Source organism: Oryctolagus cuniculus, chromosome 19 (genome assembly GCF_051225735.1).
Source record: "Oryctolagus cuniculus isolate XC-2025 breed Fujian yellow rabbit chromosome 19, ASM5122573v1, whole genome shotgun sequence".
Classification (NCBI taxonomy): domain Eukaryota; kingdom Metazoa; phylum Chordata; class Mammalia; order Lagomorpha; family Leporidae; genus Oryctolagus; species Oryctolagus cuniculus.
Window position 1 is genome coordinate 22782945 of NC_142885.1, and position 6064 is coordinate 22789008.

General features: G+C 45.5%; 1 pseudogene; it reads left to right on the forward strand.

The window, feature by feature from the left end:
* The first annotated feature begins 3436 nt into the window (after window positions 1-3436).
* LOC149120414 (26S proteasome regulatory subunit 10B-like) lies at window positions 3437-4846 on the forward strand (annotated as a pseudogene).
* Window positions 4847-6064: the final 1218 nt, after the last annotated feature.

Sequence of the window (6064 nt, forward strand, 5' to 3'; positions counted from 1 at the left end):
AGGGTGTAGCTGGGATAGAAGGTGGAGGAGAGGAGAGGGTCAAAGGGGAAGCAGGAGGAGAGAGGAAGTGGGGAGAATGAAAGTGGAGAGGCGACGGAGGGAGGGGGAGAAACACATGTGGGGGAGAGGAAAGGAGGGGGAGAGTGACAGGAGTCCCAGGGCTTGTGTGTGGGAGGGGGATTGGGAGAGGAAGAACTTTCCCCAGGGCTCTGGGTCCGTTTGGGGGGTTTTCTGTGCCTGGCCAGAAGTAGCCTTGGCTAGCTGTGTCTGTCGAAGAGGCTTTGACTGACAGCCTCTCTGCTCCGGGTTGTTCGGCAGCATAAGGGATGTGTGTAGGAACACGGGGACACGGGGCGCTCGAATTAATTGGCACGTAATCCGGTGAATTTTCACAGACTGCACACACAGAGGAGAAAGCAGAAGCTTAGAGAAATGCCAAGAATCCCTCAGTGCCCTGTTCCAGCCTGCCCCAAGATTCTGACACCTCACAGTAAGTACTAGATATTTTATTCTATTTAAAGAATGGTTTGCAAAGCAGAGTTCTAGATGAGGCAGAGAGGGAGAGATCTTCAGGGTATGGGTTCACACTGCAGGTGGCTACAATGGCTGGTGGTGGGCCATGCCGAAGCTAAAGCCATGTACTTTATCTAGTACTCCAGTGTGGGTTCAGGAACCGACGTCCTCGGGCAACTTGAGTTTGTGTAACACACTACCTGTATATGTAAAGTGCTTACCCCTTTTATCACCATTTATTTGCTAAATACCGATATCACGTATAAGACTGTGAGCTTGTCCAGGGCAGGACTTTGTCTCTCTGCTTTCATTCCTGTAGTCCCTGGTACACAGTTGGAATTCAGCTTATGCAGAACTAACAATGCACTCACTGTTGGATCTTGGGACAGGAACTGTTGGTTATAGAAAGGTCTGTTTACAGCAATAAAGGTAGGAGGGACAAGAAGGGATGTTTAAGAGAATCAGCATTAATGAAGCACTTTCAGTGGTCAGGCTTCTTAATGTACCATTGTCTCATTTCTAAATAACAACACAAGGAGGGGAAGCAAGAGTTTTATTTAATTATACAACATTGTCCTGTCTAATCCTCTTCAAAGCGCTTTGAGGAAGGTACCACTGATACCCTTTTAAATATGAGTTAAAGGAAGTGGGAACCAGCCCTAGGCCATATATAGATATCAGTGAAGTTCCAGTTTAAATCCTGCTGTGCTTGCCCCTCCTGGGCTGCAGGGTGTGGGCTAATGTGAGAGGTGAGTGTGTGAGGAGTGCAGGGAGGGTCCTGGAGGTGCGGTGCAACTTGCCTGCTGGGAGTGTCTCTGCAGGGCCAAAAGCCTTGACCTTTCAGGGTTGCCTGGATTTCAGCTTGGGCTGTCTGGAGTTGAGATTCTGAGGGCAGGAGTGTGGTGGGTCTTGCCAGTTCCCGCCTTCCTTCTCTGAGCAAAAAAGTAGCTAAGATGAGGCTGAGGGCCCTGTGAGTCCCTGCCCCACAGGCAGGTGCAGTGGGGGCCTGGGCTGTGCTTGCTAGCACAGGTGCCTCTGCCACACTTGATCTTGTGGCGGTTGCAGTGATTAGTAAAGTGGGTTCTTTGCAGACCCCAGGGAAGTGGCATTTCTCAGCTTCCCAGTTCCACGTGTGGTATGATGGCATGCCCCCGAGGGATCAGTGGGAACTATGCACAGGCATCTAAAGATAGGAGAAAATAGTGATTGTTAACTAGCCTCAGGCTGGCGGCTGTGCTGGGTTAGTGAGGAGTCCCCGGCCAACCCCCACAGCACCTTCAGGCAGAAGTGCTTTGTTCATCGCTGTGTTACTTTATTGCTTTCTGTCCCTGAGTTACAGCTACCCCGAATGGCTTAGAATTTTCTCAAGCATGTAATTAGAGGAGTGGCTGTGAATCTAGGAAACAGTTTGGTCTTACTAAGGTAATCATTAAAAGTCCCTGAAAAGCATTTGTAGGTCAATTTTTCACTATTTTTTGCTCACTGTTTCCTCCGGTTTGTTACTCCTTTTTGTGAATCGCCTCCCCGTACCTCCCCATGACATGGTCATCTTGGAATTCACTTTGGAAATGAAGAGCAGGTCTACCTCTCTGGGTTCCACTTTGGTGAATGTCACAGGCAATCCCTTCTTTACCAGTTGGGCGGTTCCATGCATGGTATTTCGTGAGCACATGAACATTTTGTCTTGCTGAAGGAGGCTTGTTGGCGTTTATCCAGTGAATACTGTGTATCAGTGGTTGTGAACCCTTCTTCCTCTGAGACCTTGGAACTAATTGGGGTGGTTCTGTGTGCCTGGTTAATGACGTTTCCCTCTTTCGTAACAAGGAGTGATACAGTTAGAAGCATACAGGCTTGGCTCTGTTCACACCAAGCATTTTTAAACAAACTAGCCTTTCTAAAAAGTCCAGCATGCAGACCCTCCCAGTGAGGGTTGTGTACGTGAGATGAGGTTCTCTTGGCTCTGGTGTTTTGAGATGTTTGGACCTCGTGTCATCTGAGGACATTGGCATCCAACCATCTGGCATCCAACCATCTCAACAACTAATGAAATTGATCATTTTAGCAAACTGTTCTTATTTATTCATTTGTTATCTTTAGAACTCAAAAGTTTGGAGCTTTGCTTTAGTTTCAAATGATGCTTACCTTATTTCTAAGTCTGACAAAATGCATACAGACTCTCTCATTGAAATCAGATGCAGTTTAAGGGTCTGTTTTATAAGCTGTTTGATAGAACAGGTCTGTTTGTGTCTTCAATGAATGAAGAAAGGTGAAAATATTAAAAGTTATGACTGTCCTTTTTTTAAAAGTTTTCTTATTTCTTTGAACGGCAGAGTTAACAGAGAGAGGAGGAGAGACACACAGAGATCATCCAACTGCTGGTTCACTCCCCAAATGACCCCAATCGCCGGGATTGGGCCATGATAAAGCCAGGAGCTTCCTCTGGGTCTCCCATGTGGATGCTGGGGCCCAAGCACTGGGGCCATCCTCTGCTGCTTTCCCAGGTGCATTAGCAGAGATCTGAATTTGAAAGTGAATTAGCCAGTGGGTCTCAAACCAGCACCCAAATGGGATGCTGCAGGCAGAGGCTTAACCTGTTGGGACACAATACCAGCCCCATGACAGTTTTTTATGTATGTCCATCAAAATCTATTTGAAACATGACAGCATGTTAACTGTCAGTTTTCAAAAAACCACATGCACAGAGGAACAAATGCACACACAGCACTGTAGCCAGGCAGCCACAGAGTGACACAGTCTCAAAGTCCCATGTGCACGCATGCAAGGCTGGCTGTGCTCGTTAGGTTTTGCAGCTTCCTGCGGAGGAGCAGTAATCCCCATAACTTAAGCCCAACCTCTTATTTCTTTGGGCTGGGGCAAGGGGAGTCATGAGAACTAGATCAGAATGAATGCTAACTCACATTACTCATTAGCAGTTCTCTTTGGTGTATACCTTAGTTCCTTTATACCATTTTAAGGTGAACATTCACTAGCAGCACATGTGCAAAGTTGTGCAGCCAGCACTGGCATCTGATTCCAGAACTTTCTTCTCACTCCTCAACCCCCAAGATACATCGTCGGCTGTCACAGACAACTTGACAAAAGTAAGCTGAATCCAGGAACAAGAGCTTCTTTGGATATGACTACACTAAGTATCATGAGAGATTTGCCAGGAGTGATGGATTCACTGGTTTACAATATGCCTCATTGGAACCCAGGGAATGTTTTTTACTCTGAGATTAGAGGGCTGTCAGATCCAATTTAAGAGAGGTAATAGAATTACCTCTTAAAAACCTAGAATTATCCCAGCATGTAGGAGTAATACCTCCAAAAGGCTGTTTGTTATATGGAACTCCAGGCACAGGAAGAATGCTTTTGGTGAGAACTGTTGCTAGTCAGCTGGATTGTAACTTCTTAAAGGTCGTATCAAGTTCTATTGTAGACAAATAGATTGGTGAAAGTGCCTGTTTGATGAGAGAAATGTTTTATTATGCCAGAGACCGACCATCAAACATGCATCATTTTTATGGATGAAATAGATGTGATTGGTGGTCGTCGGTTTCCTGAGGGTACATCAGCTGACAGATTAAGAGAACTTTAATAGAGTTGCTAAATCAAATGGATGGGTTTGATACTCTGCATAGAGTTAAAATGACCATGGCTACAAACAGACCAGATACACTGGATCCTGTTTTGCTATGTCTGGGAAGATTGGACAGAAAAATACATATTGATTTACCACATGAACAAGCGAGGTTAGATATATTGAAAATCCACACAGCTCCCATTACAAAACATTATGAAATAGATTATGAAGCAAGCATGAACCTTTTAGATGGCTTTATTGGAGCAAACCTAAAGTGTTTGTACTGAAGCTGGTATGTTTGCAATTCGTGCTGATCATAATTTTGTAGTACAGAAAGACTTCATGAAAGCCATCAGAAAAGTGGGTTATTCTGGTTGGCACCATGGTTCATTAGGCTAATCCTCCGCCTGTGGCACTGGCACCCCGGGTTCTAGTCCCGTTTGGGGCGCTGGATTCTGTCCCGGTTGCTCCTTTTCCAGTCCAGCTCTCTGCTGTGGCCCGGGAGTGCATTGGAAGATGGCCCGAGTCCTTGGGCCCTGTGCCCACATGGGAGACCAGGAGAGGCACCTGGCTCCTGCCTTTGGATCAACGTGGTGTTCGAGGCCGCAGTGGCCATTGTGGGGTGAACCTAAGGAAAAAGGAAGACCTTTTTCTCTGTCTCTCTCTCTCTCACTGTCCACTCTGCCTGTCAAAAAAAAGGTGGGTTATTCTAAGAAGCTAGAGTCTAAATTGGACTACAAACCCGTATAATTTACTGTCAGTTTTTTGATTGCTGCATGGCAGACATTGGCTTAATGTAAAAATAAAGCTAAGCAAACAATGTGTGTACTGGCAATGATCTCATTAAAAATAAGAGTAAAATATGTATGAGTAACATAAATTAGTATATAAGTCAGTGACTCCACTTTTAAGATGGGTACAGAAGAAATCGGTATGTTGTTCATGTATTTATTGCAGCAGAAATTAGAAAAGAAGAATGTGTTGAAGCTTTTCATATTTGCTATGTGAACATTTTGTAAAACATTGAAAATGGTCTGGGAGTAGTACAAGAGAGTATTTCTTATGATTTATATCATTTGAGTATTGATTTAGATAGGCTATGGGAGGAAGTGAAACATCAGACCTTTGATATTTAAGATCCTCCATAATATGTTGCATTAATAGTCTTTTTTTTGACAGGCAGAGTTAGACAGTGAGAGAAAGAGACAGAGAGAAAGGTCTTCCTTTACATTGGTTCACCCCGCAAATGGCTGCTATGGCTGGCGCACTGCGCTGATGCGAAACCAGCAGCCAGGTACTTCCTCCTGGTTTCCCATGTGGGTGCAGGGCCCAAGCACTTGGGCCATCCTCCACTGCCTTTCCAGGCCACAGCAGAGAGCTGTTCTGGAAGAGGAGCAAGTGGGACAGCATCCGCTGCCCCAACTAGGACTAGATTGCCGGTGCCACAGGTGGAGGATTATCCAAGTGAGCTGCGGCGCCGTCCAACATTAATAGTTTTTCAAAACTGTTACTTAGGAACCCAAGAATCTGCACAATAAATTTGATTTCACCACCAAAATATATCTTCAACCTGCCTATATCTGCCACCACTCTAAGCCAAGGCAAAGCTGAACTCTGTTCTTGCATGGCTCATAGAGCAGGTGCCTACATAAATTCTGTACCCTGGATGCCCCAAATGCCTGGTTATAACCCCAACCGTAGCCCAGCCCACCATAATTCTCTTGACTGAATTCAGTGACCTCTGAGCTGATTTCTTCTATCAGTAATCTTTTCCTCTGTAATATGTTTTCCACTCAGCATCCAAAGAAATCTTTCTGTACAAATGTATTTTTAAAATTGTTTGAAAGGGTGGGAGCTGGTTGGGAATGGATAGGAGGGAGAGAGGAGAGAGGATGGAGGACAGAGGACAGAGGGGAGGGGAGAGGGAAGCAGGGAGAGGAAAAAGGCGAGGGAGGAGGGAAGAGGGGA